The sequence below is a fragment of the Heteronotia binoei genome, chromosome 17 (assembly GCF_032191835.1).
Source record: "Heteronotia binoei isolate CCM8104 ecotype False Entrance Well chromosome 17, APGP_CSIRO_Hbin_v1, whole genome shotgun sequence".
NCBI classification, from domain to species: Eukaryota; Metazoa; Chordata; class Lepidosauria; order Squamata; family Gekkonidae; genus Heteronotia; species Heteronotia binoei.
The window spans coordinates 14031746-14058246 of NC_083239.1; the positions used below are offsets into that span (position 1 = coordinate 14031746).

The 26501-nt window shown below is 47.7% G+C and overlaps 1 protein-coding gene across 1 annotated transcript in view; it reads right to left on the minus strand.

Moving 5' to 3' along the window:
- COL8A2 (collagen type VIII alpha 2 chain) overlaps window positions 1-24952 on the minus strand; it is a 246041-nt gene extending 221089 nt beyond the window's left edge. The window contains exon 1 of the mRNA XM_060258079.1: window positions 24782-24952. The gene's annotated coding sequence lies outside the window, so the exon portion shown is untranslated. The remainder of the gene's footprint in view (window positions 1-24781) is intronic.
- Between the last annotated feature and the right edge of the window lie 1549 nt (window positions 24953-26501).

Genomic DNA, 26501 nt, shown 5'->3' on the forward strand with positions numbered 1-26501 from the left:
AAACCCCCTCCTCCCAAAACCTGCACTGAGCCAGTGCTTGACTCATTGGCTTTGCTGATTCAAATACACAGGCTGCAAGTCATGGGCTAAGAGCCAAAGGACTAAAAGAGCTTTGGGTCTTGTTGTCCTCTGGCTTGCAGCTTTGGCCACACACAAACTTTAAAAGGTACCTGAAACAGGAAGGGCAAAAACAATCCTCAGCAAAGATGTTTTTCAGTTGGAAAAGATGTTCCTCCTCCTCATTCCCTCTCTCCCACCTCCCTGCTTCTGTCTATTTGTATTACACCATTTTTATCTCTTCCCTGGTCTGCCCCCACTATTTTATTACTTCTCTGGCCCATTCTGCACTGTCTTTTTACCTGGTTTCACCACAGTTTCCTCCAAGTCTCTCCTTTTCTACTCCCTCTGATTGTTTATCTCCTCCTCTTTACAGAATTCTCCTGAAAGGCAAAAACCACACTAGCCATCCCACTTAAACCGTCAGCAGATGGCACTGTTGTAAAGAATGCTTGTTAAGAACAATAATGCCTCAACACTCCAGCTTGGTCCTCTGCAGTGGGAGGATACTGGAGTGTTGCCTGCCAATGCGTGAAGTTAATTATCAAATTAGATACGGTAGTAGTGGCATACTATGTCTGGACTGGGTCTCTGCCAAATCTCTACAAAACAAAGAAAGTGTGGAGCTGAACCATTCTCTCATCCACACTTTCCGCCAAAAGGAATGTGGTGGTTACTTTTGGCCACAGAGCCCCTCACCCTCCATCAGAAGAATAAATATTTAAAAAGCAGTTTAAGGGCAGGGAAAATCCAGGTAGAGAAAGTTCTGAACTCTCCCTTCCCCTACATGCTGTTTTAAAAAAAAATCTGTCCATGCACTCACATCACTATATTGTAGTTGCCCACTTTGGGTTGGGAAATTCCTATAGATTTGGGGGGACAGAGCCTGGGGATGGTGGGATTTAAGGAGAGGAGGGACCTCGTTGGAGTACAGAGTCATACAGTCCACCCTCTGAAGCTTCCACTTCCTCCAGGGAAATTGATCTCTGGAGATAAGTTGCAATTCTGGAAGATCTCCGGCCCCACGTGGAGATTGATAATCCTGCTTTATAGCAATTATGTATGACCGAGGTCCAGTCATTCTGCTGTTACGTCTAGTTGCACCATTCCTTGCACAACATCAACTATTGTCTGACACCTGCTGTGATTTTTCTGTGGAAGTACAATGCATAGTTAACTTGTAGAATTCACTTCTACTAGGATCCAGCAATGGCTCCCATCTTAAATGGACTTAAAGGAAGATTGCCTGAATGCACATCTGTCAACAGTTATTAGCCAGGATGACTAAAGACTAGAGAATCTCTATGTTCCAAGAGATCATACCTCTGAATATCAGAGGGACTATAACCTTCTTGCAGCTCGTTTAGCATGGAGAAGTTGTCAATCCATTCCTTTTTGTTTACTTCAAGCATTTAAATAAACCCACCATTCCCCCAGTAAACTGAGACCGAAGGTGTGAGATGCTAGACAAAGATCTTCTAATGTTCTCTGTGAGACTGTTCCACAGCAGAAGAATGGCTACTGGAAAAGCCCCTGAATGGCATGCGCTCACAGAAGCTGGAACGTCTAGAAGGCACTGCTATGCCCAGCAGGTCTCCTGCAAGGATACTAGGAGAGATAGACCTTTAGGTATGTGAGCCCCAAGTCACTAAGGACTTCAGTAATAAACACCATAATTACTACTATCAAGTAAACACAATTACTTGGACTCAGAAACCAAAAAGCAGCCTGTTACATTGTACAACAGACATAATGTGCTCCTGTAGCTAGTCCTGACAATGTGGTCTGCAGCCATTTTGCAATAACTGCAGTTTCTGAATCATCTTCAAGGGCAGTCCCATATAAAGCACATTACATTAGGGGCTATTAAGGATGTCAGTAATGGCCAGAGACATCAAGCAATGTGCTGAACATAGAGGGGGAACTTTGTGGCTGAACAACAACACAGACTTCGAACTGCCAGCTATCCTGCTAAAGTGGACCTACCTCCAGGTGAGACTTGGAAATCTTCTGGAAATACAACTGATCTCCAGACAACAGATCAGTTCCCCTGGAGGAAATGGCTACTTTGGAGGGTAAACTCTCTGACATTATATCCTGCTAAGGTTGCCAGGTCTTCCTTCCTGGTTATCATAGAGTTTTTTCCAACACCCCCCCCCGCCCCGTGCCTGGTGCAATTATATCACTTCAGAGTGATGTCATTGCACCAGGCACATCACAGCATGCCAGCACTCTTTGAGGGCAGGGCTTTCCCCACTGGCCAGTTCTGTGGTGGCAGGTTGGAGGCCCCAAAATTGGGAGAAACCCCACCCCCAGTGGAAGGCTGGGAACCTTTTATTCTACTGAGGCCTCTACCCTCACGAAACCTTACCTCCCCCAAGTTCTACCTCTAGGGTTGCCAGGTCTGACTCAGGAAATATCTGGAGACTTTGGGGGTGGAGCTAGGGGACTTTGCGACAAGCATGACTGAACTCTGAAGGGAATTGTGGCTATTACATTTAAAGGAACCATGTTCCCTTTCAATGCCTTCCCTCAATTAGAAATACTGGGGGACGGAAGCAACTTATTTTGAGGCTCATAAAATTTGACCCCCCTGGTCCAATCTTTTTGAAACTTACAGGGGCACCAGATGCTGTGCTGAAAATTTGGTGTCTCTATCTCAAAAAGCAGCCCTCCCCAGAGCCCCAGATACCCACAGATTGATTTCCCATTATATCCTCTGATTACCCTGAAGTGGAGAGGGCCCTGCCTCCAAACCAAGGGATTCGCTGCCCCCAACTGGGGATTGGCAACCCTATTCAGACCATCCCCAATGCAGAGTTGGCAACTAGGGTCTCCATAGGGTATAATGGAGAATTGATCCATGGGTATCTGGGGCTCGGGGGGGGGGTGTTTTTTAGGTAGATGCACCAAATCCCCCCTCCAAGTTTCAAAAAGATTGGACCAGGGAGTCCAGTTCTATGAGCCCCAAAATAAGGTGCTAGTGCCCCGTCCATTATTTCCAATGGAAGAAAGGCATTTAAAAGGAGCATGGTCACTTTAAAGTGTGATGGCCAGAATGGAGTTCAATCAAGCTTGTCACAACCTTGTTCCTGGTTCCACCTCCAAATTCTCCTGGATCCACCCCCAAAGTCCCCAGATGTTTCTTGAGTTGGACCTGGCAACCCTGTGTTATGTATGTTAGTTATCCTTTATAAATAAAAGTCCTATGGTGGTGGCCAAATCCAGGTCTCCCATTGGCTGAGGGGTGCATTCCATGCACTTTGTAAACCATTGGCCCATCACTGTTCAGTCAGCATCTCTGGCCTCCCAGGAATGCTGAAACCAACTGCAGGCCCAGGAATGTTGAACAAATTGCCAAAACAGTCTTACCTCAGGGACAGACACATCTCCGACACTTCTCTGTGTCCTCTCTGTCAACCAACCTCAGAAAGGGCTACCACTCTACTGCAGCCTCACAAAAGGCCTTGTGGCCACTGCCGTCAACAGGCCTCTCCTGCCCAATCAACTGCCCACATAGATGGCCTCCCAGCATACGCAGCCTCCAAAGGCTGCCAAAATTGCTGGGGAGCTACTGCCGCAATGTGACTATGCGGTAAGGCCTGGCCCCGTCAGGAGTGTTTCCTCACAGGCCATGGCTGTCACCTCTTTCCTGCCACTCCCTCTCTCCCTCAGCCTCACCCCAGGACAGACGAAGAGGGTTGTTGTGCAGATCAAAAGGGGAAGAGGAAAATGATGTAAGCTGCTTTGGTCCACACTTTGGAGAAAAAAAATGTACTTTTCCTAGTTAGAGGCTGCAAAGAGGGGAGAGGAGATGGAAGGCTGAAGTCAGATCAGTTCCCCTACAGCAAATGGCTGCCTTGGATGGGTGGGAAGACACCAAGGTTGGGGGGAGTGAATGCCTCCACTTGGGTGAGTGGGTTGGAATACAGCAAGGGTGGGGGGCACTCGCCCAGAGCCTTTTTCTAGAGCACACTGTATTTCCCTTCACAACAGGCCTTATTCCTACTCTACAATAATTTTTAAAAAGCTTGCATATAATTTTATTTTAGAGTGAATATCTTGCACTCAGGGTTGTCTTCCTTTCAGGTATATACAGATATTCAATGGTTTCTAAAATGAATCTTGCCTTACAACAAAGGAGAACATGCAAAGGAGAAAAGAAAACAAAATTTTAAAAGCCAAAGTGAAATTAGTCTTCTAAGATTATCACACACGGGCCTTGGGACAAGTCTGAAAACAAATCCTTTTTTTATCTATCATCTTAGGCAAATCTCACAGCTATGTTGGCCTGTGTTACCTTTGATTCCCGTACATGAGGGACTGCTGCCCTAAATCAAAGCAAGATTAGAACCTGACTCACACTGAGCAGGCATAAGAATTTGGAAGATAACGGTGCCATCTGGTGGCATATGCCATAAAATGTGGTATACCATGTACGCTTTAAAAAAAAGCAAGAATCTCTCACAAACAGAAAAAGGTTTTGACTTTAATTCACAGTCTATTAAAATTGATAGTCACAATAAAATATTTTAAATTACTTTAGAACACGGATAAGCAACTACAGCCCACAAGGGCCTAATCTAAACCTGAAAGGAAACCTAATTGCCTTTACCCAGCATCTACCAGCTCAAAGGAAAGAAAGCTTTGTGGAGGGAAGGGGCAGCCATGGCAAAAGGGCTTAATGGCAGGGGGAACAAGGAGAAATGTCCAGCTAGGTCAGAAACCCCCAGCTTAGCGGAACCAGTTTGGGAATTTTGACAAAAGAGTAGCTGGGTATGCAACAAAATGGCTGCTATGTGCTTGGTTTAAGCACAAAATGCCTATTCTAGGGGAATGCCCAATCAGAAAAAATTGGGTGGATCCACAAAATGTTAAATGATTCCAAGCCAAGCATCCTCATATGATGGAGGTAGCTGTTTCTAAAATCCAGATGTTTTATCTTTGGAATATTTCTAGATACCAGGAGAATGAAAAGATTTTAACAATTTTAACGGTGAACCATATGGTTCTGTTGTATTTATTTATTTATTTATTTATTACATTAAGCTTATATCCCGCCCTCTCCGCAAGCAGACTCAGGGCGGCTCACAACGTTACATTACTACCATTAAAACCAGGAAAGGGGTGAAATATAAATCTAAAAAGTAAACAAAATAAATACATGAGTGCTCCCTGTACAAACAAGGTGGTACCTCCTTGGCTCTTCTGGAGAAGCTCCTGCCCTGGTGAAATAGAAGAACACCAGGACTGGCCTTTTACTTTGGGCAAGAAGGAAGTGGGCACCAGGAAACACATTTGTGGACAACTTGCCAGCAATGGACATAGGGCTGCCAACTCCCGGGCCGGGCAGGGGTTCCCCCGCCCTGGAGGTTCCCAGCCCTCCAGCCCGCATTGGGCCGGTGGGGGGATCCTCCCCCAATGTCGCTGGCACGATGACATCACTCGACACTGCACCAGTGACATCGCACGTCAGCCGCTCTAGCAATTTGGAAGGGAAAACTCTATGGTACCTATTGCTGGAGGCTGCGGTGGACTTGGCAACCCTAAATGGGCACCACAATGGGGATCAATGAACAATGGGGATCAATGAACATGGGGAACATGCTGTGTCTTGGTTTTCAGCAGCAACAAAGCTTTATACTGAAATCTTGATACTAGCTTCATGTCATGAGCCCTGATGAGGAGAAGCTGGAAGGGTTAATAGACCTGGAAGTGTTGCCAGTCAGTTCCTCAGTGGAACAAACAGCAGCTGGCCCATCAATCACTCTCCAGGCACCAGTGTCAGCTGTTGACGATCAATCTCCTCCAAGTTCTCTTCCTCCATCTCAAGAGTTCAAAGCAGGCTCTGGAAAGAACTTTCAGAGTGAAGACATGAGGCACACTGATGCTTCAGATCTCTCAGCCCTGAGTTCTAGCAGTGTTGCTGCCACCCAGGGAGCAGGCTGATTGAGACTCCCATAGAGCTCCCACCCAGGACCTGGTAACCTTGTGGAAGCAACAAGTCTATTCTCTGGCTTGCATCCACACTCCTTCCTAATTCCTGATCCTGACCTGCTTGATTTCCTTGGGACCCTGACCTTTTGGCTTTTGGACATTGACTTCTGATTCTGGTTTGTGATTCTGCATTGGTGACTTGGCTCCTGCTTGACTTCCTGGACTTTGACCTTGGACTGGCTTTGGACTCCTGCCTGCCTGCACCCTGAGAATGTGACAGATTGCTTCCACCACACACTCACTCCACAAGATGGATGAGGAGGGAAGCGGAGGCTCTGGACAGCTAGCAGCCTTGCTCACTCAGATACAGCACCTCACTCAAATGGTGGCTCACCTGCAACATCAGCAAGCCACTGTCACTGCCCCACCCAAGTGCCCGATGCTTTCCCCAGAGAAGTTCGCTGAGGGAGGAGGAGTTTCCTGCATTCCTGGCACAGTGCAAACTGTATATTGAACTATGTGCCAGAGACTTCCCCAATGGCAAGACCAAGGTATGCTTCATTGCCAGCCTCTTAAAGGGGTTGGCAGCTAAATGGGCTACCCTCTTGCTTCTAGCCCCATCGCCCCTGCTGACTGACTACCAGGGCTTTCTGGATCATATGGCGGTAGCCTTTGCTAACCCCCAGCAAGCAGCTACCGCCAATCGGAAGATCTGGACCCTGACGCAGGGTATAGACTCAGTTTCCCAGTACTCCACTGAGTTTAAGCTTCTGGCTCAAGACCTCGCCTGGAATGAGGCTGTCCTCATGGAACAGTATATTGGAGGGGCTGGCTGACGAAGTCCTTGATGAGATGGCACAAGTAGACCAACCAGCCATGCTGCAAGGCCTAATCACGCTGTGTCTCTGCATCAATGGCCACCTGGAAGGCTGCTGCCAAGCGCGAAGCAGCGCCCAACCCTCTCAGAGGCCCGTGGCCTATCGACGGTGACAACCCCGATGCACACCAGTCCCGAGACTGACGACCCTGAGCCCATGCAACTTGAGGCTGCACGGCCGAAGCTTACCCCTGAGGAAAAAGCACGGTGCTGCTCACAGAATCTCTGCCTGTACTGTGGAGGGGTAGGGCACTTCTCCTCCGGCTGTCCTGCCAAGCGCACCCAGTCCAGTACCGTGCCACCGCCGCCAGTAAAAGACCAGCCCCAAGTCTGAGTGGACCCCCCGACTTGGGGCACCAAGCTGGGTCCTCTTAACCCTACGTTACTGGCCAGGGCCCGTTCCTCGTACCGGCCACACTCAGCTTGACGGATGGGTGCTGGCTGTTCGTCTACGCCATGGTCGACTCCGGGGCCACTCGCTGCTTCATCGATGTGGCCTTTGTGAAGCAACACCAGATCCCAGTGCAGGACAAAGACACCCCAACCCTGGTCTAAGCCATCGATGGACACGTCCTCTGCTCTGGTCCGGTGACCCTGGAGACCCACCCAGTCACACTCCAGATCCAACACCATCACAAGCAAGTACAATTTGATGTTGCTCACATGCCCCGCTTTCCCCTCATTCTGGGACTCTCCTGGCTCGTAAAGCACAACCCCTTCATGGACTGGGCACAGGGAAAGCTAAGCTTCAAGGACCCTTGTCCTCACCAGGCCCAGTCAACCACCCTGGCCACCGCTGCCCCGGCTGCTGGTCCTCTACTTCCTCCGGCCTACACAGACTTTGCCAATGTCTTTGAGGAAAAGGGGGCGACCAGCTCCCCCCGCACCGACCTTATGATTGTGCCATCAATTTGGTGCTATGGGGCAGCTCTACCCCATTTCCAAATCAGAGCTACCAGCCCTGCAGAACTTCCTTGACAAAAACCTAGAACGGGGTTTCATCCAACCAGCCACGTCCCCGCTGTCTGCCCCTGTTCTGTTTGTCAAGAAGAAAGGCGGCAAGCTCCAGCCCTGTAATGACTACCAGGCCCTGAACAAAATCACTGTCCAAGACCGCTACCCTTTGCCACTGATCCCAGAACTACTGGATCACCTTAAGGGGACCCAGGTCTATACCAAGCTGGACCTCCGGGGCATGTACATCTTGGTGCGGATCCACGCAGGAGACGAATGGAAGATGGCTTTTGGGACCCGCTATGGCCAGTACGAGTATCTCATGATGCGCTTTGGCCTAACCAACGCCCCCGGTGTCTTCCAAAGGCTGATGAATGATATCTTTCGGGACCTGCTTGACCGCTTTGTGATCATTTATTTAGATGACATTTTAATTTATTCCCAAAGCCCCACCCAGCACGCAGGGCACGTCTGCCAGGTCCTGCAACGCCTGCACGAGCATGGTCTCTACTTCAAGCTAGAGGAGTGTGCCTTCGACTTAACAGCAGTTGAGTTCCCTGGCCACATCATCACACCCCATGGGACTCGGATGGACCCGAACAAAGCAAAGGCGGTCCTGCCCTGGCAGACGCCACGGAACCGCAAGGACGTACAGTGGTTCCTTGGCTTTTCCAATTATTACCGCCAGTTCATCCCTGCCTATGCCGACATAACCACATCTCTGACCCAGCTCCTCTGGCCCAAAGAGCCATTTCACTGGACTCCAGAGGCAGACCATGCCTTCACCACCCTGAAAACCTGCTTCACCACCGAGCCACTCCTGAGTTACCCAGATCTGCAGCTGCCATTCACAGTAGAGACCAACGCCTCCAGTGTGGCCCTCGGTGCAATGCTATCCCAATGGGAGGACCATCCCAGCCGCTGCAACCCTGCGCATACTACTCGCAGCAGCTGATGCCCGCAGAGTGCAACTACACCATCTGGGAGCAGGAACTCCTGGCCATCAAGACCGCCTTCGAGGTTTGGAGGCATCACCTTGAAGGGACCCCACCAGGCCAACGTGCTCCGCCTGACCCACGACTCCCCTCCTGCGGGACACTTCGGCCAACACAAGACCCTACACCTGCTCACATGGGAGTTCTGGTGGTCTCGTGTCCGTGCCGACGTGGCCCGCTATGTTGGTTCCTGTGAGGTCTGCCGGCGGGCCAAGGATGAACTGGCCAAGCCCCCAGGGCTTTTGCATCCCTTATCCACATCTGCAGGACCCTGGGACACCATCTCCCTGGACTTTATCACTGAGCTCCCCAGGTCCAAGGGGCACACTTGCATCCTGGTGATGGTGGACCTCTTCACCAAGATGGCTCACTTTGTTCCGTCCCAAGCCGCCCACAGCTCCTGAAACAGCCCAGTTCTACCTCCAGCACGTCTTTCGCCTGCACAGGGTCCTGGCACACTTGATCTCAGACTGAGGCCCCCAGTTCACCTCCTGATTCTGACAAGTCCTGCACTTCAGCTTAAGCACCCAGGTGCATTTGTCCTCAGCGTACCATCCCCAAACAGATGGGCAGACTGAACGCACCAACGCCACGCTGGAATAATACCTGCGTTGTTATACCAGCTACCAGCTGGGTGACTGGGCCGCCTTGCTACCCCTGGCCAAGTTTGCCTACAACAACACCGTACATGCATCCACGCAACAGACCCCATTTGCTGCCACTTATGGGTACCACCCTCGCTTCTTCCCCGCAGTCCTGCCCCCCACAGCATTCCCTGCTGCTGATGCGCACCTGCAGGAGCTCTGGGTTCTCCAGGTCTTGCTCCAAGAGCAACTCCAACAAGCTAAAGAGGCCTACAAGACAGCCGCCTACTGAAAGCGACAGGTGGGGCCCCCACTGAAGCCCGGGGACCATGTCCTGCTCTCCACCCGTTACCTGCGTCGGCCTGGCTGGTCTCGCAAACTGAACCCTTGCTTTGCAGGGCCTTACCTGATCATGGACCAGATCAATCCCGTTGCTTTCTGGCAGCTGCCGGCCACCCTTCGCATCCACCCGGTCTTCCACCAGTCCCTCCTTGTTCCTGCTAAACCACCGGATCCCATCCAACCGCCACCTCCAGTGCCGCCGCCTCCTGTCCTGGTTGATGACAAGGAGGAATACGAGGTCCACCAGCTCCTGGACTCCCGAATCCACTGCAGGGACCTCCAGTACCTCATGGACTGGGAAGGCTATGGCCCCGAGGACTGTTCATGGGAACCCGCGGACAACTTACACGCCCCTGACCTCATGCAGCAGTTCCACACGGCCTACCCTGACAGGCCTGGCCCGTCTGTGTGGGGGGGTCCTGTGGGGGGTGGAATAGTGTCATGAGCCCTGACAGGGAGGAGCTGGAAGGGTTAACAGACCTGGAAGAGTTGCCAGCCAGTTCCTCAGCTGAACAAACAGCAGCTGGCCCATCAATCACTCTCCAGGCACCAGTGTCAGCTGTTAACAGATCAATCTCCTCCAAGCTCTCCTCCTCCCATCTCAAGAGTTCAAAGCAGGCTCCGGAAAGAACTTTAAGAGTGAAGATATGAGGCATGCTGATGCTTCAGATCTCTCAGCCCTGAGTTCTAGCAGAGTCGCTGCCACCCAGGAAGCAGGCTGATTGAGACTCCCATAGAGCTCCCACCCAGGACCTGGTAACCTTGTGGAAGCAACAAGTCTATTCTCTGGCTTGCATCCACGCTGCTTCCTAATTCCTGATCCTGACCTGCTTTATTTCCTTGGCACCCTGACCTTTTGGCTTTTGAACGTTGACTTCTGATTCTGGTTTGTGATTCTGCATTGGTGACTTGGCTCCTGCTTGACTTCCTGGACTTTGACCTTGGACTGGCTTTGGACTCCTGCCTGCTTGGACCCTGAGAATGTGACACTCCACCAGTTTCACAATAGTTTTGAAGTACTATGATTCAACAGCACATACACAACTTTCAGGTTGTAGCTGATGTTCCAGTCATGGAGGACACAGAAGTTTGGTAGGCATAAGACTGCCAATCTCCAGGTGAGGCCAGGTCCGGGGTTAGGGGTTTTGGTGCCCCAGGCTGAACCCTGCACCAGTGCCCTGCCCCCACAATGGCTCTACTCTTGCACGCAAAGTGCGTGCAGCCTGATGACATCACCAGAAGCACCGTCATTGAGGTGCACGCATAGCACGAACACTTGGCCCACCCCCCATCCCCCGTGCCCAGTCCTCTCCCGCTTCAAAGGGAGCTGGAAAGACCTCTTCCTGGCTCCCTCTGAAGTGGGAGAGCACCAGGAACGAGGTGGCCTGAGCCACATGTTCTTTCTTCAAGAATGCACAGCTTGGCCCGCCCCGTGCCCAGCCCTCTCCTGCTTCAAAGGGAGCCGGAAAGACCACTCCACCCTTTTTATACATAATGAAATATTAATCTGCTTTAGTGGTGATAAATGAGGAACAGAATTTAGAACTTGGGGAGGAGTGGCCCAGATATTCCAATTCCTTTCATTTTTGGCCCTGAACTCCCACAATCATGTTGAAGCTGGTGGCCAATTTTGAGAGTCCTAGTTTCATTTTCTAATTACTTATGCCCACCACATTTGGATCAGGGTCATATGGTGGGGGCAAGCAAAATATTTGTCCAGAGCCCATGATGCCTCTCAGTAGCCTGGATAGGGGGCTCTTGTGATCAATAAATGGTTTTTATCCTAGCAAAGTCTGAATCTTTCTTCCAGCCTAAGGGAACTTCCTCCAACTTGAGAGAGACTTCCACCAGCGGCAGTACCACACACATTGGAGGAAAGTCCTTTAGGCCGAAGAAAGCGGTTTCAAGTTTTGCTTAGCAGAGTGGTAGCATGTAAAACAAACAATTCCTAGTTCAGCCCAGAAGCAAATGAGCCATTCATGCTCTCTTTCAGTTCCCCCCTCCCTCAAACTACTCAGTTCATTAATTAATTAATATTCCTATTACAAGGGAGGTCAACATCCTTCACAGAAATAACATCCAGTATCCAGTGGTTTCCTCCTACCACTGTGACAATTCATGCAACTATAAATATAAACAATAAAGACATTTGGGAGAGGGACTCACTCACTCATGGAGATAAAACAGAAAGGGTACTTCCACACCACCCAACCTGATTAACAGCCCCAGACATCTAAATAGCTAGAAAAGTCTGAAAGAGGGAGATTTGTACCTCATTAGCCACAAAGGAGAAAGGTACATGCCTTTAGAAATGTTGATCTAACACACACATACACAAATTCTGATACAGGAAGATTTCCTCAGTCTGGACCTTTACACAGCAACAAAACCAGCTAGGCCCAAGAATTTCTTCTGGGGCACAAATTCTGTTCCTCCCCCGCAAGCCCAAATAGACTGAATCCACATTATCTAGTCTTGATGGTCATTTAAATTGGATTCCCCTATTCCAGGGGTGGCCAACGGTAGCTCTCCAGATGTTTTGCCTACAAGTCCCATCAGCCCCAGCCAGCATGGCCAATGGCTGGGGCTGATGGGAGTTGTAGGCAAAAAACATCTGGAGAGCTACCATTGGCCACCCCTGTCCTATTCCTACTGATGCCCCTAGTGTCATTCAAGGAATGTGCACTGCTTACCTCAGGGGCCTTTTTTTTTAATGGATCCAGATATTGTACCAGAGAGAAGGGAAGTTTTAAAGCAGATGGTGAGACACTTCTAGCTTGGTTGGAAGGTTCCCTTAGCCAATATATGCAATAGTCTCCAAGACAAGTCAGGACTCTTGAGTGTAGCAAGAGACTTTGAAAGACAGAAGTGAGTAGCTTGCCCAACCAAATGCCTTAGCGAGAGGTGTAGTCTCCACGGTGAATGTAAGAGATCCTGCAGACTTTCATAATATGCTTGGGTGAGGAGGACAGTCGATAAAGCAATCTGGAGGTGGGAAGCAAATTGCTTTCTTCAGTCACAGACAGACATGAGGAAAGATCTAGGCAGGGATACCAACTTCAAGGGCCTGGACTTCTGGGCAGACTACAGAGATCAGTTCCCAGGGAGGAAATGGCAGTTTTGGAGGCCAGATTCTATGGTATACCATAGAGTCTGAAACTGAAATTGCAAGTGCTATTACACCCTGCGGAGCTCCCCCTCTTCCTCCAACTCAGCTGTTCCAAATCTCCAGGAATTTTCCAAAATAGGAGTTGGTAACCCTAACAGAGGGTCATGGGGGAATGCATGAATGAATAAGTGGGGTTAAACATGTCCCTCTTCCCCAGTCTTTTACCAGAGTCACTAAAAAGGTCCATCACAAAGGGCAAGTAATTTGACCAGCACCTCTTGGATTGCCCAGGGGGCGGGGGGGAAGGCAAAAGGATAGTTGCAAAATCAGGAATTCATAGGTGAGCATGTGGAATGCAAACTTCAAGGCCTGAAAGACAATGTACAGATGTTTGAGACTCTTCTTCAGGACAAGAACTCCCCCCCCCCCCCCTCGGCGCCAATCCCAGTCACAGGGATGGCTCTACCACTAGGCAAACTAGGTGACTGCCTAGGGCGCTGGCCTTCTGGGGGTACCAAACTGGGCACCCCCCATGTGACTTGGTGATGTTACCAGTTCAGGGGGACACCAGAAGTTAGCCTTGCCTAGGGTGCCAGACAGTCTAGGGCTGGCCCTGTTGCCAAGGCAGGACAGCAGCCTGTGAATTAGGGTTGCCAAGTCTAATTCAGAAAATATCTGGGGACTTTGGGGGTGGAGCCAGGAGACTTTGGGGTGCAGTCAGACTTTCCCATTTCCAAAATAAATACATAAAAATACAGCAGTGCGGTTCACCTGAATAGTCATCATTTCGTCATCCCCCAATAGCTGCAATTCTAGTAAACACACAAAAAGCAGCCAAAATGCACAGAGTTTGCAAGCTCACATTTTTGTGTTCACACTGGGGCTTTACTCACAGGAGCTGCTGTTCTTCAGCCTAACACAGGCAAACAAAAGAGAGAGAGATGGAGTTTTCCTCTACCCCATAAACAGGCTCCTATACAAAGACTCTGAAAACAATGCAAAACAAGCACAGACACACACACACACACTATTACTGGCTTCCTTACAAAGACTTCTGAAAAGTACTCTCTCTCTCACACACACTGGGTCTGGTTTCTCCACAACCACATCTGACAATTACAGGTGCTAGCTGCTCTCTCTCTCACACACGTACACACTCTTACTTACTGTGAAACGAAAGCAAAACAAACGGAGGCTCTGCTTCTGACCCTTCCCCATGAAGTACTTCCTTCTTTCTGCTCAACTTTAAAGGGGCACACACACGCAAAGAGTCATTTTAAAACAGGACGTTTGCAGGTTTCTTAACCTGCTGGAGATCTAGAGGTACTGGTGGCTGTGGGAGCGTGGCTTCCCCCCACCAGCCAGCTGGCTGAGGGCAGGGGGGAAGCTTGTAAAACCGGGGGATCCCCCGCTGGCACCTGGGGATTGGGAAGCCTAATGTGAATATATAATTTGTTCACATTTACTAAATATTTCATAACAAGGCTGCACAATAGTTGAAACCCATGGATCACTTGTGTACCTGAGAACCAAAACATGCATTACTTCTGCAGGGTTTCATAGGTCACAGCCACCACTGCCCAAATTGTTCACAGACCAGGTCTCTTCACTAGGGGACAGGGAGTAGAAAACTATCAATTTCAGACCACACAGATGTGGGAAGAACCCAGGTTAAAGAATCTAGTATATCTAGGCCAAAGCAGGATCAGGGGGGGGGCAACGACAGCTCTCCAGATGTTTTTTGTCTACAACTCCCATCAGCCCCAGCCATTGGCCATGCTGGCTGGGGCTGATGGCAGTTGTACACAAAAAACATCTGGAGAGCTACCATTAGCCACCCCTGGTGTAGATCATTTCAACTATAAATTAAGGATGGCCTCTATCAGTGGAAGGAAAATCTGTTATCTCCTTCAATCTGGATATACCCTTACACTCAAAAACCACCAACACACTGCAGCTAATGGCAGCAAGAGAGCTATCCAAATCACACCAAGAACGTATCACAAAAAAATGAAGGAGACAGACGTACCTCAGTCATCTCTGTCTTTTAAAGATTGGCTCTATGACCCCAAACATGGATTGCACAAAGGGCACATGTTGCCCTGTGAGGGTCTCCGGACACAAAGACGCTGCTAAGAGATCAAACAGTTGTTGAGGTTCTCTCCCCTCAACCGTTTGGAAGTCTACCAAGCGGGTGTGTATTTGGTCTGCATGTGTGTTTATTAGGAGGGTGGGGGATAAGTAGGGAACCGTCACGATCAAACTTGCCAGGCTGAAGGAATGCCAAAAAAAGGGCTAGAAAACACCTCAAGTTCACCAAGGTATGAATAAATTTCCAACCCATTTAGAATTTTAATGCTTTGAAACACACATATGCCGCCCCAACCGACCATCCCATCCGCATCTGAGCACAATGAACTGCACATGAATGGAAGATATGAATCACTGTAAAGAAGCGCAGAGCATTCAAGTACAAAGAGGAAAAACTGAATTCTTCTTGTTGAATCTAGCTTTGCGTAACCCAGTTTATAACAAAGGCAGAACAAGAAAAGTTTAGAGTATTTTAAGCTTTGCTTTGCTTTAAAAGAATTAGGGAGTGGGGAAGGGGACAGGGGGAGAGAGAGAGAATAACAGTAGCTATATATTTCACTAAAAGAAAAAACAGACTGGGACATTCTGCTCAGCCAGGAACCTGTGCGACACGGAAACGGGGCTTCTCCTTGAGTCTACTTAAATAATGTGACAAATTCCATACTCAAAGCATCACACTTCTTTTCCGAAAAACTGGACAAAACTCCTCATAGCTCTGGGAATGCAAGCTGGAGGGTACTTAAAAAAGAAAAAGCAATGCAGTTTATTCCACCAACCTGTTTTTCCTGGGGACAGAGAGTATAGAAGAGGAATAAGGAAGGCAAAAGCCGGCATGACACCCAGAGAGTTCATAGCAAAGAGTCAGCAATTGGTGGACCATGAATTAAATCTGTCCCTTTAGGTCCTGCCATCTGCTCTCCCATACCAGTCCCCTAGGCCACACTCCTTCCTCAACATGCTCCTTCAAGCAAAATTAGATGCTGGCCATGTTGGTACAAGGAAACATACCCTGGCTCTTGGCATCTCCTGATCCAGATTTTATGGCTACTATTGGGATCCTAAGTCAATCCTCCCCCTACCATGTGAGCAGCTGTGTGCTTGCCCACACACACACACACCCACACACACACATATGGGTGGCACCGGGGGAAAAGAACAATGTGGCACCCTGGCAACCCCTTATTTCAGGCTCGCCCCTCCCCACCCCGTATTCTCTCCAGGCTGCTTTCTTTGATCTGCCTGCCTTTGGCCTGGAAGGAGAACAGGCCCTGCCAGGGAAAGAGTCTGATTTTGTTTAGCCTTTACTTCCCTTAGGGAAGCAAAATGTTGTTTTACCATACTCACATGAACAAAGGCAAGCGGGGTTACATACACAAGTAAACACAAAGGAAGATGTTTTCCTTAAGCAGGGTCATATGAAGGCTTTCTCAAGTACCTCTTTTCTTTTCAATGGGCAAAGATAGAGTGGGTAGCAGTTTTCACAGGACTAGGGGTGCTCACTGATTTGTTTTCTAAATACATGATCAACTGGCGTTTATGCTCTGGGAAGAACCAAAGCAGAACTTTCTCCTGGAGAAAATGGCTGCATTGGAGCAGGGGGACTCTATAGCATTGTACTCTGCTGAGGTCCCTCCCCTCTAGGGTTCCCATCCCATCCCATCCTTTTCAGGACTTCCAATCCACCTCCATGGAGCTGGCCAGTAGGGGAGCCCCACCCCTGAAGGGCTCCAGTACACCTGGTCCAATGATGTCACCCAAAGATGACATCATTGTGCCAGGCACATCATGTAGGGGGACATTCCAGTATTTGGGTAAAAACTCTATGGTGACTACTTTAGGGTGATGTCACTGTAGCACGCACCCTTTGTGTGCATGCCAAAGACTCTCAGGAAGAGGACTGGGGTCCCCCGCTGGCAGCCAGGTAAGACCTGGCAACCCTACTCCCCTCCCCAAATCCCAATATTCCCAGGCTCCACTTAAAAAATCTCCAAGTATTTCCCAATCGAGCTGGCAAACCTACCTGCTGCCCAATTGAGCAGCAGTAGGTAGAGCCAGTAAAGGACACGAGGTGTCCTGCTGCAATGGGAGACACAGGCTCCTTAACACGTGCACTTTTCTTGTCTCTACCTTATTCGCATATGAAGGATGGCTGTGTCTATCTTTTCCCCTAAAAAGGAGGACATGGATGAAGGTAGCTACTCCTCTTTCTTTCCCAACCTATTTCACTTCCATTCTCAGACCCAGGCAGAAATTAAAGGGTGCCAAGCAATCCAGAGCACGGTAAATCTGGGAAAGGGGAGGAATGAGCTCCTCCTCACTGGCCAGCTCTCTTTAATGTAGACCACACACCTTATATTTATAATGAGGCTGGCATAATTAAATACACATAGCAGCTCCATCATGTCTATTTTGGCCTTCAGATCCAACCTCAAGCCAGGAGGTTCATTATGTTCCAGAATTATTATTTTTTTTGGGGGGGGGGGAGGGTGAACTTCTCTTTTTCACAAGAAGGAAATAACCCAAAATAGTTAATGAAGGAGAGGAGGGACATATTCAAAATATAAACGAATACAAAAGCCATCGACTCCTTTATATTTATTGTGCAAATTAGATATTTACACCCTGCTTTTCTCCATAATGGGGGACTGAAAGTGGCTTACAACATTATTCTCTTCTCTTTGCAACCACCATCCTGTGAGGTAGAGCTTAGGCTGAGAAAAGAATGACTGATCCAAAGAGACTCAGTGAGCTTCCATGACTGAGAAGGGATGTGAACCTGGGTCTCCCAGAACCAAGTCCAGCATTTTAACCACTCAATAATGCTGGTTCTCAAACATATTCTCCTAACTCTGAAAATAGTAATAGCTTTTTCTAATTCATGTTTCTCTTAAAGTGAGTTTGAAAAGTTATTTGGATGAGAAGGGGATATTAAAAAAACAAAGTTTCTGGGTTTTTCATCTTTAAAAGGTTTTTTTTCAAGTAAAGATTATGTATTCTTTCTTTCCTGCCCGCCAGTAACAGGACGCTGTTAATATCCATTCCTATCCCACAAGCTAACAGGAGTTTCTAGCAGTAACATTCCATGTGGCACTGTTCTCAACGTGGTTTTGCTATTGATGCTGCAGCAGTGCCAGAAACAAGAGGCTATCTGCCATGTACTAAAGCAAAAGGTCATACCAGAAGTATTTACTAGATTCCAAACTTTCCTAGTGTTGACTATGCCAGTTGAAAAAATAGAAAGGTAAAGGTATACCTGATAATATTAAAAAGCCATGGAGTAATAATTTGAGAGGATATTATTTCAGTGGTAACCAAGTCTATCCTCCCCCACCCTATCCCAAACTGCTTTATAGTAATCTAATCCTGTATATTTTGTTTCTAGTGCTTTTCTCTCTAGAATTTCTTCTTTAACAGTAGAAGACATTCAGCAACAAGTTGCAAAAATAAACTGCAGGGGAGAGCATCTGGGCATGTGCAGAGCACTTCACTCTTTTCACAGGAATACCACATGTCTTGGGTCAGAGGGCAGGACTTCCTGCCAAAGACAATGTGCATTTCCAGATTAAACTACATTTGAGTTATCTAGAGCTCAAAACAAAATTCACTGCCAAAAAGTGACCACTTCTTTAAAAAAACACACCCAAATTTCAATTTGGGAACTGTTTTGAAACACACTTTTAATCAAAGTCTTGTTGATGAACTGGGGACACTATAAAAAATTAATGTTTGTTTGTTTCTATTTTAGATTTGTGAATTGCCCAGTCCCCAAATACACAGGGTTCTAGGCGATATACAACAAAAATCAAAAACATCAATATAACATTGTTCAAATCAGTAAAACAGTCCTTCCTATATTATAATAATAATCCCAAGATGCCATTTCTAATTTATATTCAAACCCACTCTGGAATGGGTCACTGTCTTGTGGGCAGGACAGAGGAGGCCGAAGTGAGAGATTGTGGGGGGGGGCTGAAGAGGGTGCCAGCCATGATGAAAACTGTTGCTGTCCTCAACCAAAAGCCTGGCGGAACATTTCTGCCTTGCAGGCCCTGTGGAATTGCACTAAATCTTGCAGGAGGACCCTGATGGTATTTTACAGAGAGCTCCACCAGGTCGGAGCCAGGGCTTTTTCTAGTTGAGGACACCCGTGTATCTTTAGGGCAGGGATCACAAGCAAGTTGTTTTCAGTGGAGCGTAACACCCTTTCAGGAACATACCAGAGGAGGCAGTTCTGAAGGTACACAGGTCCCAGACTCCTCAAGGCCTTAAAGGTTGACACTTGACACCAAAACCTTGAACCTGACTTGGTACTCCACTGGAAGCCAGTGTAGCTGGTGCAGCAGAGGTTGTATATGTGCCGTCCATGATGTTCCTGTCGGGACTCATGCTACCTCATTCTGAATCAGTTGGAGCTTCCAGGGCAGGCAAGCATAGAGTGAGTTACAGTAGTCTAGCCTGGAGGTGACCGTTGCATGGATTACTGCAGGTAGGTTGAGATGCAACAGGAAAGGAGCTAATTGCCATGCTTGGAAAAAAACCAGCCTGGCAATATTTGTGACCTGGGCCTTCAGATGTCCAGGATCAAGTCAAAGCTCCTGACAGATTGTGCTGATGTTAATGGCATCCCCCTCCCCCCCCCCCCCAGTCACAGAACCTCTGCCGTTGTTGGATTCAGTCTCAGTCTGCTGTTTTTAACCATCCCACCATGGCCTCCATAACCTCAGCCAGATTTACTTGAGCAGTATCTGGATGGCTATCCAGTACCAGATATAGCTGGGTGTGATCAGCATATTGATGACACCCAGCCTAAAGCACTGTACCAGCTGGGCAAGAGGGCACAAATAGATTTTAAAACATCAGGGAGAGGACTGCCCCCTGAGGAATCCCATAAGTTAAGGGTAGGACCAAATCTAAATGCTTTTTGAGGGCGGGCAAAATTAAAAAATGACGCCCCCTTTTGGGCCATTTTATCTTATGGTCCCATAGAATACAATGGACTCCATACTTAATTTGGCACCCCCCTCCATTGGTGCCCAGGGCAAGCACCCCCCTCTGCCCCCCCTAGATCCGGCCCTGGTTAAGGGGCACCTAGTTGACACCCTCTCACCCAGCACCACCCTCTGCCCCCAATGAGGGAGAAATGAGGAAAGCCACTTCAGGACTACCCCATGGATTCCTACATCAGTGAGGGTCAGGAGATCGTAACTGACCTTGTTGAATTCTGCTGTAAGATCAAGCAGCAACAACAGCACTGACCCACCTCGATTCAGCTCTCTGCGGAGACCATCTGTCACAGCGACCAGCACTGTCTCCATCCCATGGCTGGGGCGAAAGTCGGAATGGAATGGATCCAATGCCAATGTGTCATCCAGGAAGCTCTGGAGCTGCTCAGCTACTGCTCTCTCAATTCCTTACCCAGAAACAATAAATTCGAGACTGGGTAGTAATTGGCAGGATCAGTAGGATCCAAGGATAGCTTCTTCAAGACTGGTACTACCATAGTCTCTTTCAGACCTCAAAAAAATTAATGTTGCTTCAAGATACAAAGACTAGTGTTGCTAACTGCCAGATGGGATCTAGAGATATTCTGGAATTACAACTGCTCTCCAGACAACAGAGATCAGCTCTCCCATGGGAGAAAACAGCAGCTATATAGGGTGGACTCTAGGGCATTGTAGCCTACTGAGGTCCCTTTCCTTCCCAAACTCCACCCAGATCTACATGAATTTCCCCACCCAGAGTTGGCAACCCTAACTAACACAAATGTATGTTCTAAAATTAGGAGAATATTAATTCATCAATGCGTGCTTTATATTCTTGACTGTTACTTTCAACAGGCAAATGAAAGTCTAAGGAAGAGGTCCATTCAAAGACAGAAAAAAAGGAGTGAGTCAAGTGACAGTGAGCACAGGCCCAGCCAAGAAGCCTTTTACTGGACATCCTGTGTTTTGTGCAGGGCCTTTTTTTAAAAAGTCCAGCAGGAACTCATTTGCATATTAGGTCATGCCCCCTGACATCACCATTGTTTCACACAGCGCTTTTTTTTTTGCAGAAAAAGCCCAGCAGGAACTCAGTTGCCCACTAGGCCACACCCCCTGATGCCAAGTCAGCCAGAACTGCGTTCCTGCTCAAGAAAAGCCCTGGTCCTGTATTGTGAGATGCTGGGTATCCATTCACTGCCAAGATGGATTCTGACAATTACTTGGGAGCAGACAGGGCGCTAAACTAGGATCTGAGAAATTCTAGGATCAGGTTCAAATCCCCTATGCTTTCTTCTTGTTGTGTGACCCTGGGTCCACTACACTCTCTCAATCTAACCTTCTTCACAAAATTGTTATAAGGATGTACAACGGAGGAGGGATAATGTATATTATTATTATTCCATAGAGGAAAGGAGGGATTTTTTTTTTAAAAGTACTGAGTAAGTAAAAGAAAAATCTAAAAAAGCGCCTAAGGGATTATCTGGGATTATTTGGGGAGGAACGGTGGCTCAGTGGTAGAGCATCTGCTTGGGAAGCAGAAGGCCCCAGGTTCAATCCCTGGCATCTCCAAAAAAGGGTCCAGGCAAATAGGTGTGAAAAACCTCAGCTTGAGACCCTGGAGAGCCGCTGCCAGTCTGAGTAGACAATACTGACTTTGATGGACCAGGGTGCTGATTCAGTATAAGGCAGCTTCATATGTTCATTGGCAATCCTTTCACTCCTTGGGGAGAGACGGTGGCTCAGTGGTAGAGCATCTGCTTGGGAAGCAGAAGGTCCCAGGTTCAATCCCTGGCATCTCCAACTAAAAAGGGTCCAGGCAAATAGGTGTGAAAATCCTCAGCTTGAGACCCTGGAGAGCCGCTGCCAGTCTGAGAAGACAATACTGACTTTGATGGACCGAGGGTCTGATTCAGTATAAGGCAGCTTCATATGTTCATATGTTCATCTCTGATTCAGGAAGTTCTAAACCTTACCACAAACTCACGACATTAAGCCAATCCACTCTGGCTTTATGCCCCCCCCAACAACAACAACATGGGGGGGGGGGAATACTGCCTTACCTTATAGCACTGTGGTTTGCGTTACTAAGGTAAACTTATGAGAAGCCCTCTGCATACTGGAAAGACTATATAAATGCTAAGCGTTATTTTATGACATTTACCATGTTTCTGCCCTGACCTCAACAGAGCAGGCTAGCCTGATCTTGTCAGATCCTCAGAAGTTAAGCAGGATTAGCCTTGGTTACTAGTAGGATGGGAGACCACCAAGGAATACCAGGGTTGCTATGCAGAGGCAGGCAACAGCAAACCACCTCTGCACATCTCTTGCCTTGAAAACCCTACAGGGGTCACCAGAGGTTGGCTGTAGCTTGATGGAGAGAAATGAGATTATATCTTTAAATAAAAAGTGCAAAAAAGGACCACACCCTATAAACTAAATACAAGATATAAACAAAATTAGCAACAGATTAACTTTCAAAATAACTCCTTAAGTGTTTGTCTGATCTTGGGTCCTGAGCTGTTAAATGTTAAAATGTTAAAATAAAACGAGATTTCCTGATCAATCCAATTTATCAGACAGTAGTCAGTTCTTAGAAGCTACCTTCTCTTCACCGCCATTGTAAAAAGAGAAGACCTGAGTTCTGGCAAAGGCCCAGAATTATATACAACTGTGATACTATGACTGGAAATGCTTCACTCTGTAACTACATTAGCTATGGGATTTGGAGCAAGGCATCCTTACTCAGGATCAGAAGATGAAGGAAGACTTGCGTGAGACTGATTGTTAAGAAGTGAATGGCGCACAAGCGGTCCCATAGCAAAATAATAATTTTTAAAAAGCTGAAAATCCTTCTGAAAAACACCAAAATCCAGTAAGATTCTTTGTCTTTCTCTCAGGAGCTGCACTATGGCAGACTTGTGTGACACCAGAACTTTGTAACTGGGCCACATGTACCAGCCAGAATAAGCTGAGAATGTTGGCATTCAAAGATCTAGATTGGCACTGCACCTGCCTGTTATCCCCAACAGAAGGATGGATGCCAGACTTCTGACTGTGTGTTTAGTTACAGCTGAGGGTTAAAACAGTAGTACGATTCCCCTTTTCAAATTGAGATGGTATTAAGCACAGTTTCATCACGGACTCATGCTTTTCAGTGCCAGGATTCAAGCCTGCAATACGTGCAACTTTCAAAATGAGGAGAAAGCCTCTGGTCATGAGCAGAACGCCTCTCCCTCGCCAATAATAATCCAGTTCTGCACGTGGAATTTTGAGGTAAGATCAACAGAGCCATGGATGTGACTTCCAAGAAGAACTGAACTCTTTTTAGAGTGGAAGCACTGCTTATTTGCCAAACTTAAAGTCCATTTCCAGCAATGACTGCTATGCAAACGGCACAGGCGGGGTGATAGATTCATTCCAAAGCAGGATGAAAAGGTGTGGCATTGCAGACCTGCAGTCTGTCTCTTTATATATATCTTTCACTGTTGTGCCATAACACCATAGAGATGGCAAGAATCCAGGCTGCCCGAAGGGGCAGTCTTTACTGCACAAGTCACAGCTCCTTAGCAATCTGACAGGTCCCTAAATCTATAATCCCCCTGAACACACACACACAGAACACCCACCTGAGAACCACATAACACAGAGAACGTTCCTGTGCCCTCCAGTTAATACCCATAGAACAGCTCTCCTGTAAGCAAACCCAGTTGTGCCCCACCTACACAGCAAACACCCTTCTCACAGTTTTAGAAACTCACACGCCTGCTGTCATACAACCCCAGACAGACAAAACGACACTTGTTCTCCTTCTTGCTGAACAATAGCTAAGTATCCAATTCTATCCCCCTCCCAGAAACCGGCATCATTTGCGCGTCAGCATCCAAATGATTGCAAGATGCGGCAGGCACAGAAAAGACTTTGGGGGCACACTTCAGTCTCAAGTTCTCATGCCAAAGATGATACACATGCATCATTCATGGGGTCTGGGCAAGGGAGTTTCCCATTAATCCCCCACCCCCAGCTTTGTGAATTTTTTAAAAGCAGTGGTTTATTTGAACATTGAAGCAATAAAAAAAAAACAACTCTGGAATTCTCTGGCTTTATTTCTAAAGTTGCTTACAGCACAGCTTCTTGATCCAAGCCAAAGCTCTCCGATCTACTTACAATTAATAATTAGCATTAAATTGTTTATGGGCCTGAGGATGGGAGAACTCAGCTGAACACAACTTTTTCCCATTGCGCTGGGACAACCAACCTCTCTTTTTCTCTCTTCCTCTCCATAAAATATCCAAATAAAACAAGGTTGCAGGGATGCAGGTAAAAAATTTCTCCTCTCAAAACAGGGCAGCTTCTTTGCTTCAAAACTCAATATCCATATGCTGAAGCTTGAGACTCCCCACGGACCTTCCACTTTTCCACTCTCCCCCCCCCCCCCCTTCATCCTTTACACACAATCTGCCCCCTTTTCCTCCCTTCCCTAGCAGATAAATGTGCCCTAAATACTGGAAATTAGCTCGAATTGAGAGCCAAAACTGCGGCAACAAACACAGGAAACGGGAGACCGCAATAAGACAAGAGTTTAAAAAAAAATACTTTTGGGAAAACGTGTTATTATTACTACTATTTTCACTAGCTCATATTTCCAAGGGAGAGGGCAAGTAGGTATGGAAATTTCTGGGCACGGAGCAGAGGCTTGGGATTGGGGTGGGGGGTGGACAAACAGGCAAAGCTGGGCGCTTTTGGTACCTGAACACAGTCCACCCACCTTTAAAAAAAGAAAAAAAAGGAAGGAAGGAAGGAAAAGAAAGCGCTACATTTCAAGGCTTGCATTTGGCAGAAGAGAAGCACCTTACCTTTGAGGAGGGCTTGGAAAAGTTTTCTTCCCCTCACACTGCCGGGGCTTGCAGGAGAGCCAGCGGGGCACTTGTCGCTCCTTAGAATAGCCTCCCTAGTCCCTGGGAATTGCAGCGCCTCGCTGCTGCAGGAGGCACCTTTGCACAACTTGAGAAAAAGAGAGCGAGGGAGGGGGGAACGAGCGAGGACAGGGCAGAGCCAGGCGAGGCGAGGCTGCGAATGAGCGCGCGAAGGAAGGAGCCAGCAGATTTTCACAAGCGATTTCTTTTCTCCTTTTTTTGGACGGGCGAATTCAGCTCAAGAGGCCAGGGTTGGCTGCTTGAAATTTTTTTTCCCCTTCTCTTTCTCCCCCTCCTTTTCTCTTGAGCGCCTTCCAGCTCCTGAATTGTTTTTCCTTTACACAGAGACGCAGGAGGGAGCGTGTTATTGAAGGTTTCAAAAAATTACAATAATAATAAAAGCCCCCCTCTTTTTTGGTGGATTGTTTAGGGCTAAGGGAAAGCAACCCGGCTTCTGTGGGTGTTTTTTTTTTTTCCTCCACAATTTTTTTTTCTCCCTCCACTCCCCTTTCAAAGCTATACACTATTTCAATCCCTGCTCTTGCATCAAATGAAGGGCCTTTCTGGAACCCAAGCAACACAAAAACACACACAAAAGGCTACCCATAAGAAGAAAATGTAACCAAGAAGGGACCCCATCCCCTTGGTCCTTCACTGTGTGTGGCAAGCTAGACTACAGAAGACTGATGCACCTCGGTCCACAGTGCATACACATCAGGCTGCATGATGTGCTAAAGCCATCTAATAACCGGATTGTCCTGTGTGGATGCATCGGTCCCTTTAAAAAGGAGTGCTACAGTTCAATAGATAACGACATGTGGATGTAATGTTGCTGTCCTCAGTAGCACCCCGTACATGACGTTATGACAGCATGAGGTAAAAGAAGCCAAGGCTGTTTGTTAGGTACACCAATTATCCCCAGTGTTGTGGATGCCAGTACGTTTCCTGATGCCATGGGTGCTGTGGTTCCTGCCAGTGTGTTTGATGGTATCCACCTACTTCTTCCCCAGCCAAATAGTGGATCCTGACTTTCCTCCACCTCACTGGAGCAGGAGGCGCTTCAAAAGACCCATCAGAAGCATCACCTTTCTTCCTACTGGGGACCAGCTTTGTCCATTATACAAAAGGATACTTGCCTTAGAAATTCCCACCATTTTCTGGTTGCTGTCCCATGGCAGCCATTCTATGTTTGGTTCTGCTTCTCTGTAGCAGCCATTTTGCTACGGCACCCTGCCCTGCCCACAAGCTCAACAAAGTCTACATAATACATATCAGCAGTTTGAAATGGCAGAACTGCTAACCAAAAAGTTGTGAGATCTGCATGCCTGTGAGGGACACTGGGGATCTATAGGAAATAATTGTTAACAAGGCCACTCATAAAAATAATTCCCAGAATTCCTTCCAAGAAGCCACAACAGCTTGACAGGTTTGCAATTTATTTAAAATGATAGTGGAAATATGGTGGAAACACAGCATCAAGTCACAGTCCCTTGCCAAAGACACAAACTATAAATAGCAGCATCCTACATAGGTTTGCCAACTTGCAGGTGAGGCCTGCAGATGTCCTGAAACTACAACTGATCTCCAGACTACAGAGATCAATTCCCCTGGAGAAAATGGCTGCTTTGGAAGGTAGACTCCATGGCATTATACCATCCTG